We start from the raw sequence: 14,543 nt of genomic DNA on the forward strand, positions 1-14,543 counted from the left end.
GGTACCAATGCGTGGCGTGTTGGGCTTGAGCTGCCGTCCAATATAGAGTCAGATTCGGGGCCGTGAGACCCCCTCGTTTGTATGGAAGTGCCATGTCGGTCCACTTCTTGCGCACCGCACCGGAGTGCCACAGAAACTGCGCGCAGAGCGAGTGGAGTTTGGTGAAGTATGCCTTCCCGGGCCATACGGGTATGTTGGTAAAGACATAAAGGAGCTTGGGGAGTAGGATCATTTTAATGAGGGAGAGTCTGCCAGCTATGGACAGAGGGAGAACGCGCCATCGCAACAGTTTGGCCTCAACGGTCTGCGCCACAGCCCTATAGTTGTTGGCCAGTAGAGCGGGCTTCGCCAGGGAGATGTGGACGCCCAGATATTTGATACCTTCCGGGGACCAGCGAAGAGGGAATTCAGTAGCGGGTTGTTTAGTTGAGCTAGTCAACGGAAGGATCTCGGACTTGGAATAATTAATTGTGAAGCCAGAGTGGGTGCCAATACGGGTAATGTCCCTCAAGATGGGGTCGAGGTGCGTTGTGGGGTTCCTGATGTACAATAAGACATCATCTGCGTACAGAGAGATGATCTCAGGGTTACCCTTCAGCCTGATCCCCCTGTGAACGTGGCGGGCACGGACCCAGTCTGCCATTGGTTCTATCACCAGGGCAAATAGAATGGGTGAGAAGGGGCAACCCTGGCGGGTGCCTCTAGAAAGCGTGAAGGGGACAGAGGTTAGGGAGTTGACCCGCACCCGCGCCACAGGGGAGGTGTACAGCAACTTAATGAACTTGATCATATTTGGGCCAACCCCCATTGTCTCCAGTACCAGCCACATGTACCGCCAGGAGACCATATCAAAGGCCTTCTGGGCATCGAGCGTGACTGCCACAGCCTGCACATCCTGGTCCATCCGAGACATAACGTTAGTTAGTCTCCTGATATTGTGGGAGGTAGCCCTCCCAGGGACGAAGCCGGACTGGTCTTCGTGAACTAAATAAGTCATGACGGGTAGGAATCGATTTGCTATAACTTTAGCGAAGACTTTGGTGTCAAGGTTCATGAGAGAGAGAGGTCTATAAGAACCACATTCATCTTCGGGCTTACCGGGCTTGAGCAGGACCGTTATGACTGCCTCCCGCATGGAGGGGGGAAGGGTTGAGACCCGTAATGATTCGGCCCAGACCTCGAGCAACCTAGGGGCTAGTATGGCGATGTGCTCTTGGTAAAATTCGGCAGTGAGACCGTCTGGACCCGGTGCCTTACCTTTAGGCAGGTCCGAAATGACGGTCACCACTTCGTCCAGTGTGATTGGGGAATCTAGCAACTCCCGGGTGGAAGGGGAGATCTCCGTAGTGGGAATCTGGTCTAGAAGGTCGCGGGTGTTCTGCTCGGTATGCTCTACAGGCTGGGTATAGAGGGAATTGTAGAATTCTGTGAAGACATCAAGGATTTGTTGGTCGGTCCATAATGTGTTCCCCTGTTTATCTTTAATTGAGGTGATCTGAGTACGACCAGACTCCCCCCTCACAAGAGTGGCTAACGTTCTCCCAGGTCTGTCCCCCTCCCCATATTTCTTGGCAGCCTGCGGGCGGCTAAAGTACCGAACCTCACTGGCGGCAAGGGCATTATAAGTATGGAGCTCGTCACTGATCTGAGCGAGGATGGTGGGATCTGTCCCAGAGGAGCCTAGGAGTTCCAATTGCTTGAGTTTGGTTTCAGAGCGACCAAGGGCGGCCCTGATTGATTTTAATACTCCCGCCTCCCGTGAAATAGACATACCTCTAATATATACTTTGAAGGCGTCCCATCTGACCGCCGCTGAGGTGTCCTGGAGGGAGTTATGGACAAAGAAGGATTCGATATCAGCCAGTATCTCAGCTCTGAACACAATTTCCCGTAGGGCGTCGGATTTAAAGCGCCAGCTGGGAAACTTGGGGACAGGGATCCCTAGCCCAACGGTCAGTGTAATTGGGGCGTGGTCTGAAAGTGTGCGGGCTAGAATCTGAGCGCCCTCTACTCTGCCCATTGTGTCCCCCGACACCAAGAACAGATCTATTCTGGACCAACTGTTATGTACAGACGAATAATACGTATATTCCCTCTGCTGGGGGTTTAGCCTCCTCCAGACGTCGCATATACTGAGCGTCCCGATGTGGTCTCGCAGTCTGCGGGCAGCTCTTGACAGTGCCCGAGCAGCCGTGCCAGTTCTATCCAGGACAGTGTCCAGGATAAGATTTAGGTCGCCACCCCATATTATCTGAATGCCAACATAACCCAGCAATATAGAGGCGATAGTGTCAAAGAATTCAGGAGAGTCGACGTTAGGGCAATAGGTGTTAACAAGCAAATATTCGCTATTTACCAGTGTGCAGTGAAGTACGACATAGCGACCCTCCGGGTCAATGTAGCTTTTATGTAAGATAAACTTGATGGATTTGTGGATTAGCGTGAGAACGCCCCTAGCCTGGGTCGAATACGCGGTGAAGAACCTAGCGGGGCCCCAGGTCGGAGCTATGGTGCTTGGCAAGTGTCCCGCAGAGTGTGTCTCCTGCAAGAACAGTATCTTACACGCATGCCTGTTGGCATATGCCATAATCTTGCGGGCCTTAGTGTGGTTGCTCAACCCCCTGATGTTCCAGGACATGATGAGAGTGGACATTACAGTGTCAGACAGCTAATCTCGCAATGCATAGTTAGTGTACCTCCCAAGTCCAGCGATAGCATAAGTTACCAACCATGGTGCTGAGAGTGCAATCATAGCCAGTTAGTGCGTGCGCCATGCAACCTCGTGTGCCTTTTTTAAATAACACCCAGTTCCCACCCCCCTCCCTCACTACCGCCCAACAGGCAGCAGTGTGTACATTACCCGCCCTTAACTGTAAACCACTGGGCCAACCCCAACTTGGCCCAAACTGTCCAAAGGCCCAACTAGGGCTAACACACAACCATAGCATAGAGAACATTGCAATCGCAGTGGGGTGCGCCATTGCCATGCACCGGCGCGCTTAAGGCCCAGAGGGTCGTTACAAAAAACAAGCAGTGGACTGCGGTATCATGTTGCAAGTGTATAAGGGTAAATATCGGCAAGTTCCGCCTGCCAGGCCACGGGGTTCCGCCGCCGAGCCCCCACACCACCAGGAAAACTCAAGATTAACATCAGAATTGTTGTAGTTAAATTGGCAGTAAGAATTGGGGACGCCGACCTACATGCAAGCTGTCAAGGCCGCATGTTCGGGTAAATGACATAACAATAGAACCATCAATGTGATCGGTGGCCAACAGCCCTCCCAGCACCCCGCAGACAGAATAGTTAGAGAGAGCAGGGTCCAGACCAGTTTAGTCATTGTCCATGATGTCTTCGGCAGGGCGATGCAGGGGAACATGTGCCTCTATGAATTTCACTGCTTCCGAGGGGACCGTGAAAAAATAGAGTTTGTTGTTAAATGTGAACTTCAGTCTCGCTGGGAACAGTATGGCATATGGGATATTTCTCTCTCTGAGCAGCTTCTTAACACCGAGAAATTGCCGGCGTTCCTGCTGAACACCCACTGAGAAGCCAGGGAAAATCCGGATTACCTGCAAATCCAATCTGAGCTCCCCCTTTTCGCGTGCAAGCCGGAGAATCAGGTCACGGTCCTTGAAACTGAGGATCTTTGCAATAATGGGCCTCGGGAAATCGCCCGGCTTAGGGCGAGGCAACAATGCCCTGTGGGCTCTCTCCACCGTGAAGAAGGGGGACATGTCGGGGTTGCCCAGGACGTCTTTCAAAAGGATCTCGACCGCCAGCTCGAGTCGGCCCTTAAGCGCATTTTCCGGGACTCCAACGATGCGTACATTGTTCCTCCGCGACCTGGATTCTAAGTCGTCACATTTGGCCTTGACCGACTTCATGTCCGTGACCAGAGTGGATACAGTGCCCTGCAGCGTGGCTATGTTGTCCTCATTAGCGCTAACTCTATTTTCAGCCTCTGTAATTCTTGAGCCGTGCTGGTCCAGTGTGGCTTTGAGAGACGCTACGTTTGCATTAATATCGTCTAGCTTTTCGTGAAAGGCAGCAAAATTCTTGGCCATTGACTCCATCATAGCTTGTAGGTCCGCGGGAGGTGCTTCAGCGGCAGGCAGTGAGTCCGCCCGGTCCCCAGGCGCACGGGGCGAGCCAGATCTCGGGGTGGCTCTTGCAAATCTGTCCATGGCTCCGGTCTTACTAGTATTCCTAGATCGATTGGGCATGGCGCTATACGGCACTAGAAATACATATAACCACTATGAGCGGTATGTCTGCATGAAATACGTGTCACAAGGGTAAAGGTGGGCGCTATCTTGATGAGTCCGTGCAGCCAAGGTCGGGATAAAATTACAGGCAGGCAGCGCCGGCGCCAAGAGCCAGGGGACCGCCGGGAAGATCCGTCGGTGGCAGGGAACACAAGACGTTCAATTCGGCGGTGAGCTCAGCCCAGGGTCACGAGGAAGCGCCGGGAGGGAAGCAGGGCGGTACGGGAGCAGCAGTCCCAGTTGAAGTAGGTAATCCCGGCTCCTCACCTGCATCCGCCGAATCCGGCAAGTCCGGTCCCCCCGTGGCCACAGCACACCCAGCGGAGCACGACCAGCCACCAGGAGCCGCTCAGGAGCGCCGGGGATGAGCGGGGGCCAGCGACCCAGCCAGACCCCAGGAGCGGTAGCCGGGCCGACGCCTCTCCGCGCCGCCAACCGGGTGAAAAATGGCGCGCAACAGTCAGGTAGCGTCCACCCGGCCACCCAACCGGCGCAGGGCCCAAGACACAGGCCGCGGCGTCCGGATCTTCAGGCGGCCCCCAGGAGCCGCCGCACAGCACAGAGGGACAGGCCAACAGCCGCTCGGCGCCGCAGGCGCAGGCGGCCCGGCAGCCCACGGCCCCAGATGAAGGCGGAGACAGAAGCGGGCGAACAGCTGCCGAGCGGCCTCCGGCAGCGTAGCTCGACCGCCAGCGGCCCAGGGTCTCCGATGCCGTGGAGGTGCAGCGCCGCCCGCGAGCGGGCCAGGCAGGCGGCGGCCGAGGCGCCGACTCCGGAGAGGCAGGTCCGCAGTCCCGCGTGGAGGAACAGGCGGCGTCCCAGGCACTATGGTGCGGCCCCGGCGGGATGAGGGGGCGGGAGGCCGCGCAACTCCCGGCCTCAGAAGCCGGCTCCACAACACGCCGTATCTCGGCGTCGGAGGGCCGATTCTCGGCGAAAACACACCGACATGCAGCCCCAGATGTCAGGGAGGCAAAGAAGCAGGAATAAGGGCTTATAGGAGTCGCAAGCATCAGATGTATCGGGATAAGAAGCGGCCGTGCACGGAGCTATCAGGCTAGGCAGCCATCTTGACGGCTGCTCAACAGCGACCCCTCTAGTTAAATATATTTAACAGGTTTGTTCATTAGAGATTGTGACAAGGATCCACCATCGTATTTCCACAGATTAGTTGACTGCAATTCCTGCTCTGCATATCTTACACACAAACCAACTTCCTCCTATACTTCACAAGCATACGCTGAGACTCCATATGGAGGTATGTGTTCACTAAAACATTCATTTCTTTACTGCAACTATTAGCAGCAGTTGCAATTAGATACAATTTTACCTTTGTTTATATTCTCCACAGTGATGATACCGTGTCCATTCCACAGTGGGAACCATCTATAGACATCGCAAATCTAATGAGACCTACCAATAGAGATACGTTCAGCGGGTGCACTATGGACTTCTCCTATTACGTAGATACCACCCCACTTGTTTTGATATAATATTCCATGATTATCATTCAACATTTCCCACAGAATTGAAGAACATACACACACCCATGTCTATGTTTTCTGACGTCATAACACTTATGAATCAATCTGGGACGCTCTGAGGACCTTCCTATACCTTTTAATGAGGTAACATTTACTTATTTATACATTGTTAGTTACTGACAAGATGAACCTTTAGAATTATCACACTTATTAGGTCCTTCTGTTTTGCTTTGTAGACTTAATTTGAAGCTAGAAGATTGACATACTTCATGATTCTAATGAAAATGTCGCTCCTGATGAAGGGATTTTCTTCCAGAAACACGTTGAGCTCTTTTTAATTTCCAATTGTTGAAATGTACCTACGTTTTATGAATTTCCCATTTGTAGTATATGTTTACTAAAGTGTGTAACAACATGTACAAACTGTAGCCATCAACTTGATACATCTATACTACCTTGATTTAACTAACTGTAATCAAACTCATTAATCCCAAGAAGATGTGTCAGTAACTGCGGTGTGCAGGGGTCACAAGTGTCCATTAGTTTAGGACACTTTCTATTCTGGACACCAAGAGGGACCGGGATAAGGTTGGCTGCGTGGTTGCCAATGAACACTCTGGAGATGCGGTTGCTAAGAAATCATTTGATCCAGCAAACTGCCTCAGGGGAGAAATGAAAGATCTGGGAGAGATTTCGGCAGAGCAGGTCATGGTCCACCAGATCAATTGCGACAGAGAGGTTTAAAAAGAGAAGGATGGCCATGTTGCCAGAGTCTCTGATACTGTCAAGTTGGATTTTTAAGTCGATGGGGACTGTTTCAGTACTGTGCTTTGGACGGAAGCCGGATTGTCTGACACCAAGGAGAGAGTGCTGTTCCAGAAATTGTTGGGATTGTAAGTAGGCAATGCAGTCAATGATTTTGAGCAAGAAAGGTACTGTGGTGATGGGCCTGTAGTTGGTAGGTACTGTAGGGTTCAAGGATGGTTTTTCTAACAAGGGAGTGACCCAAGCTGCTTTGATACTGGTGGGCACATCAAATGAGATGGGTGATGAGTTAACAAAATCAGTGATGATGGGGGTGAGGCTGGGGGTGCAGAGATTCATAATGTGAGCGGAGCAGATATCTACTTTGCAGTTGGAGGGTTTGTGGACAAGAATTGGGTTCAAACCAAACTGTCTCTTGGGTGACAGGGTGGATGGAAAAGAAAGGGACTGGTTCCAGTAGAGGGGTGGGGGGTCAGGTGGTGTCATGGGAGGCAGGTGCATGCATTTGGCATAGTAAGGCATTCTTGGTCATTATTTTGCTGCAGCGAAGGTTGATTTTGGTAGTTAGAGCAGTTTGTACGGTGGTGCACCACACTTTGTCAGGTGTAACTAGGGAGGTAGGTGCACTTGGGTTTTCTAATTCGCGCAAGATTGTGAAGAGTTCCTTGGTGTTGGAACTTGCCATGGAGATTCTGTTATAGAAAGCAGCTTTGGTGGCTAAAATAGCAACCTTGTATGTCTTACAAGAGATACCGAGGTGGGTGGCAGTAGTGGGTGTGGGGTGTTTCATGAACAGATGCTCAATGGCTCTTTTTCTCTGTGGAGTGAGACTAGTACATCTGTGAACCAGATGTTAGTGGGTTTTAAAGGTTTCAGGGATTTATTCTTGAGAGGAACATGTTGGCCAAGCATGGCTAGAAGGCTCTCATGATAATGGTGGGCTAGTGCAGAGGGGCTCTTGCAGTTAGGGGCCGGTGCTTCAATGAGGAAGAGTAAGGTGGGTTTGAGGGTTTTGTGTGTGAGCTCCCATGTGCTTTTTGCCTGGATTTGAGTAGGAGGTAGGTGAGTGTTGGGCACATTGTTGGTGTTGTGCTGGTTAAATTCAATCAAGTTGTGATCAGACCAGGGGACAGGAATGATGAGTGATATGTTGATGGTGGAATTCATTGTCATTATCCAGTCAAGGATACACCCTTTAGAGTGGGTGGGGGCAGGGACAAGTTGTGATAAGATCATTGAAGCCTAGGTAAAAGTCCCCTAGAATGATGCATTTGGTAGCTGATTTGAGGAAAGGTGTTATAAGGAGTCGGATTTCAATGTTGGGCTGGTTGGGGGAGTTGGGTTGTCTATAGAGCAGGAGAATGATGAAGGTAGTCTGGGAGTTGGTCTTAAGTTTAAGTAGGGGTATTTCATACCTCTCAGTGGGAGGCAGAGGAAGGGTGTGAATCTGGAGGTCAGATTTAAAGATGAGCATGACTTTGCCAACAATGGCACTGGCGCAGCCAGCTCTGTGGATGGAGTAGTTAGGGGGTATGGCAAGCCTGAGCAAGGTGTCTGAGGCACTATGAAGACAAGATTCTGTGATGGCTAGTAACTTAATATGATTGTCTATCATGAGGTCATAGATTTCTATGGCATGGGCACCCAGGGATCTGGCATTGATAAGGGCACAGTTGAGAGGCTTACTCTGAGCAGTAGATGAGGTGGGCACTGGTTTGGCCAGTGGACTCGTTGTTGGGTGAGGGCGTTGGGGTGGTGGGGGATGCGTGGTGTGGCATGCTAGTCTATGTAGGCTGAGATTCGCAAGAATGGGGTAGGAATAGTGTTGGAGGTCATGGGGAAGCAATGCTATTCTAGCTCGCAAATTGTGTAATCTCTGTGGTCCCAAGAGTAGGCAGGAGGCTCTCTGGCGGATGGAGGGTGGTAGAGGAGTGAAGTTCATGGAGTTAGGATAATAGGGGTTCAAGCTTTTGTGGGTCATAGCTGGTGGGTGGGCACTCCTTTTCATAGTCAGGGCTGGTGGCAGGGCACTCTTGGGTATCGTCAGGTCTTGTGGCAGGCCCCCAATGCAACTGTACGAGATTAGATTTGGCTAAAGAGTGTATGGAGCAGGGCAAGAGAGCATGGCAGATGGCATGGCAGACGGCAGACGGGGTGACTAGGAGGAATGTTGAACTGGGGGACAAAGGTGACTGGTAGCAGAAACCAGGATGTCCTGATATGCTGGTTACTATCCGTGGCACTTAAGGGAATAGGCGGTATAGGCAGGTGGCTGACTGGCAGGTCAATGCTGATATTGAGAGGTGGGGATAGCAGAGTTATTGGGGGAGCTAGGTGTCTAGAGGGGCTTAGTGGGACTGTCATTTGGCATGGTGGATCTGCGTGGCTGACAAGGTAAATGGTGGTCCCAGTGCTGGAAGTGGCTGTTGGCAGGAAGCTAGTTAGGCCTGATAAGCAGGTCAGTCTACATAACCCCTAATGGGTTGGGCGGTGTCCGGAAGTTGGTGTACATATCTTGGGGTATTAGGTGGTGCATGTCTTAACAGAAAATGCATAAACCTGCTAAAACAATACATTGACTAATATTCTAAATTGCCTCCAATAATGTGGCTTCCTAGGTGCTAAGAAACTAGCCGTAGCACTGACCACATTGAAAGAGAGTGAATAGTGTGGTTTCTCAAAAATATTGTGGAAATCCAAGAAATCTTGTGTCATCCAACTGAAAGTAGTATGCTGAGATGGTACAATAACAGCTACATACCCTTGGGTCTTAGAGCACTGAAATGACAGATGACATTATTATCTCACAGAGTGGTGATCAATTATCAACCTTGGAAGGATGACAGGCTGAGTTGACCTTGTCAAGATCCGAGCCTGTGGCAGCAGGCTGCATATAGATATCAGGGATAAGCGTTCAACTCTCTGTGCTATCTGATCAGTTGCATTAACTTTGAAAGTCCTGCAACTTCTTCATCAAATGGTAGCCATATATGGAAAGAGTAGAGAAAAAACTCAATGCTGGGCACTTCTTTCATGTAGAAAAATCACACATTACATTTCATTGGGTGTAGGAAGAGTAGGCATGCAATGGAGTCCTAAAACGGCCATCTTATCTTCTAAGTGATCATTCTGATACCGGGAAGGACACATATATTTACTCATTAGGTATATAAATATATCAGTGCAGGGAATAATATGTTAAGTGACGTGACTAGGCAACTGGGCTGGTGAGTATTGTGCTCCTATATCAGATATCATGGATAAAAACCCTTCATACACCTTCCCATACAGCTATAAAGCCACATTTTCACCTCTGCACCTCCTGCGGTTCTAGGTTCTGGATTCCCAAAAGATTCCAGACAGCAGCTGATACCACAAATCGTCTCCCCATAGAAGTATAGAAGTAACAAAGTAGAAATTATACAGTAGAAAGCCAGGAAACACCTTGGGCATGGTCTTTCACTTCTCCTGGAAGAAACCCGTTCCAGGTAGGACACCATCTCTCCTAACGCTAGTGACTCCTATTTGGACAAACAATGTTTGTCCCTGGGCCTCATTACGACCCAGGCGGAAAACCATGGTGCTAACAGCACCATGGTCCATGCCGGTAACTTACCGACTCCACCATGGAGAAAGGGGGAATTACCACCCCATTACAAGGTTGGTGGGGCGGTAATTCCCCCTTCCTCCATGGCCCTTCCCCATTCCCATTTTTGCCCCATAGGGCATAATGGGAATGGGGAAGGCGGTAATTACGGTACCGCAAATTGCGGTACCGTAATTAGCACCAAGGTCCCTTTGCGGGTCCATTCCTTAACGGCTGGTAAAACCACCTGTGTCATTTATTTCCTTTTGGGACATATTCTCCCGAAAATCAGCATCCCAAACTTCTTGGGCTTTTGACAATAACTCAGGTGTCACCCTCTGAATAGATCCCTATCAGATAACACTACTTGAATCAAATTGCTCACTGTCCCACTGTCTCCTCTCACTGCATTCTTCTGAATTGTAAGTACAGATTAGCGTTCTTTGACATGATCTTTTCTCCCTGCTGTCCCAACTTGACTGAGATGAAATCTCCCAGTTTTATGTTTTTTTTCTCCACTTTGGACAATATTTTGGAATCTTGATACGTCCTGTACTTTACTTGAACTGAGTACTTAAAATGAACCCTTTGTCAGACCTTCTCATTCCCACTCTTTCAGTTAACCAGTATGGTGACAGCTTAGAATTCGGTTCCCTGCCCCTCATCAATCTAAAAGCTGAAGCTCCTCTACTACTATCCAGTGCACCTCTCATGCTCCACAAAGATTTTCCATGTGCTTTACTCCAGCCTAACTTATTTGACAGTGCTTGCTGCAAGCACCCAGTAACCACTTAATTAATCCTATCCACCATGCCATTCGCTTCTGGGTGATATGGTGATAAGCTTTCACTGGAATCCCATACAAGCACAGAACCCTTTAATCTCTGTGGCTATGAACTGTGGCCCAATATCACTGAGAACTGTTTCTGGACAACCCTACATCCTGAAGATCTTGTCCAGAAACGATATAATATTGTTAGCGATCACTCTATCAATTTGTGCTGTTTCTGGCCATTTCAAGTAGTGGTCAATAAGTACTACTAGAAAACTGCAGAACTTGATCGAACAATGCTATGACACAAAAATATATATTCCTAAATTTACTGGCGGTCCTTTTGGTACTGGAAGGGGACACAGAAGCAGTTGGTTAGTCACTAAAATCTTGTCACTGTTGGCACATTACCAACAATCTACCACTATCCGTTCAAATTGAGAATCCCTCCTTGGTGAGAAAACATGTTCCTTGGCTTTCCTCTTTGTGATTATGTTCTCTGGATGCCTCTCATTGGCTAGGTGAACAATGCATTCTCTTAATGTCAGTGAGAAATAACTTTAAAACCCCTCACCAGCTAATCCTCTTCTACCGTCAACTCCTCATTGACTTTGTAGTATCCATTGTGGTCTTCAATGAACTTACTCTTCTCTGTCCAACCAGTGCTAACACTTTCTACTACAGGTTTAAGAGTAACATCACCCTTACTGTGCTCTTCCCAATCAGTCAGGCTAAACACACCCAATGAAAACACATGTTCTTCCAATAATGACCCTACAACACAATCGTCCTCTGTCATTCATTTCCTCTTGTTTTTTAGTGTACAAATAATATCTGTTGACTGTCACATTAGTTTTGGCTAATACAAATCTAGTTATCTAGTTGCTACTTATTCCTGCTGTCTCCTTCAACATCCATGAAAGGAGGTATCTCCCTATAGTTATGGTGTCCCTGTGAACCCAAGGAATGTAGCAAAAGGGTCTTCTTACTGGGGGTTAAATCTTAGCAGTCGATGGTGTTTATGTAGTTCCCCAAATAATTGTGCCATTCTGTCCCTGGTATGGAAGGATCTCCTAGTACCACTAGAAAAGGTTGTGGAGGATGAATGATTATGTTATGCATTCTCCTTTTCTTAGTGACCCACTTCATATAATGTTATCAAGTATTCATGTACTTTAAGTATTCCTGTTTCAGTAATGCATCCTTAATTATGATTTGCACTTATCATCTTCCAAGTCACCAAACTCTTTCCTAAACTGGCAGCTCCATGGAACAAATCATACTTTGCAATCACTGCCATGATGCACACACCTTGGTACACTTAGCTGTTAAGATGGCCTGGAATGTCTCGAATTACACAGACACTCTGCAGCCAGTTTAAACCGGACTCATTAACAAAATAGACAAGGCAAAATCCAGCTTTATTATCATCAGAATAAAGCACAGACAGCACACAAACATTGAATTCTTGAAGCTCGCGGTACATAAAAAACAATGGTTTAGGTATTCGGCATTTGTCATAACTGACATCATACTATGATCCTTGTTACCAAACACCTACGGGGAATGGGGATTGGCTAATAGTGTTGATTACATACACATTCTATAGGGGTTGAATTTCTAATTGAGCAATGCTTGTCTGAATTCTCGTTTGGCATGCAACCACCTCTAAATTGATAAAGTTAAAAAGACATCACATCTGCACTTTACAATTGGCTGTCATCTTGCTTCATTGGGCGGTAAAACATTGGAGATTTTCATTGGTTGGCTTCTTACTAACCATCCTTGGACAACTGACTGGTCGTTGAGACATGAGCAAGACAGGAGTAGGCAGAGAGAGTTCCACGGACTGCTTTTCTTTCAATTAAAGAAGATACCATCTCTCATTTCTAGGTCATGAGCCAGGGTGATTTCTTTGTATTTGACCTTGTGTGTCATGTTGTGTCTGGGGATATGTGTAAGGAGTAAGGCAGATGTCCTATCTGTGTTCGTTGCTAATGAATAGACAGTGTCTTTTTAAAGGACATGCAAGAGTGGCGTTGGCTTGCACTGTCCTTACGAGAATCCATTGCACAACTGAAATCGGTCCCTAAACCAATTTAGCACGAGGTCTTATTTCCAAGTTGTATCATGGAATACAAGGGGATATAAACATCTTTTGTTAGACACTGTGCAATGTGTGAAATTTAATGAATATGACTTTGTGTTGTTGCAAGAAACCTGGGTCACCTCTGGCTTGTACATTGATGGTTTTAATACCCTAGGATTAGCTGCAAAAAAAAAAGATATAGGTAGACCAAGTGGTGGTTTGCTGCTGGCTTATAGAATTGATACGTGTATTAAACTTCTGGATAGTTCTTTTGTTCTGGATTGTGCCATAAGAGCTAATTTTGAATTGAAAACAGAGGCTGGAATTGCTCATTTGTTGATGTTCAACGTATATTGGAATACATGTAATGAGAATAGATGTGAACTACAGGAGTTTTTTGTCTATCTAAATGAAGAGATATGTAACTGGCTTGATTCATACCCACAAGGTTTTATTTTGCTTGCGGGGGATCTGAATGCGGATTGTTCATCTAAACAAGCTGAACAGTACCAGATACGTGCCTTTTCATCCAATCTGGATAGTAAAAAAACTAGAGATTGTCAATGGTTGGATTTTGGAAAGAGTTGGGGCATGGAACCAGTCTACAATATCATGCCTACTTGGGCTGCTCGTGGGTCATGTTCCATACTAGATTATATATTTGTGACCACTCATGAGAAACTGTACTGTAAAAAGCTGGAAGTTATAGAAAATTGTAATAGTGATCATGCAATGCTAAAGCTGGAACTCCCTTGGAGTAAGGGTAATAATGAAACCATGTCCTTTCCTATTGAAATTGAAGCATTTAATGATGGCAAACATGTAAAATGGAATCGTGGCAAAATGGAAAAGGTCAACTACATTTTTTCACAGGACTTTGCATATTCAAACTATGAGAAAAAGTTGATCTGCTACTCGGTCGATAATTTTGGTGATTATATTGAAGATATCCTACATTGTAGCAAGGTGCTCAGAAGTGATAAGACAGAATCAATTAAAGTGCACACACATAAATTTGCTGAGACTGTAAAAAAAAGCAAAGATCACTTTGAGAAAACATATCAGAACTATAAAGAGAAAAGATATGGGGGAATCAGAGAGGAGTCTAAAAATTAGGCAATGTAAACAAAAATATAAAAACTGGATCAAGAGTATCAAAGGCGGGCTGGCTCAAAAAGATGGAGAGGCAATGTTAAAGACCATGCATGGGAATAATAATACCAGCTTTTGGTCTTTAATAAATAAAGACCACAGTAATCAACAGTGTTTACAACTGAACCCCATTGATGCTGGGGTATGGTCCAAGTACTTTGGTTCTTTATATAAGTCTCCGGAATATATTAGGGGGGCGTGGCCTGAGCCCATGGAGTGAGGTCGTCTTGAGACGGAGCTCCCGCTACGATCCGCGCACATATCCGACTTAGAGACATCCTGGGGCACGCTGCAGCGGCCCGCGTGCAGGGAAAGGAGGAAGAAGTATTCCTGCAACATCTGAGCGAAATCCCGAGAAAAAACGGAGCGTTTACACAGTAAAACGCCTGACGATAAGAAAGCCCGGCGAAAATCCAAGATGGCGGACGG

Source organism: Ambystoma mexicanum, chromosome 14 (assembly GCF_040938575.1).
Source record: "Ambystoma mexicanum isolate Mex_15411 chromosome 14, UKY_AmexF1_1, whole genome shotgun sequence".
In the NCBI taxonomy this organism is placed as follows: Eukaryota; Metazoa; Chordata; class Amphibia; order Caudata; family Ambystomatidae; genus Ambystoma; species Ambystoma mexicanum.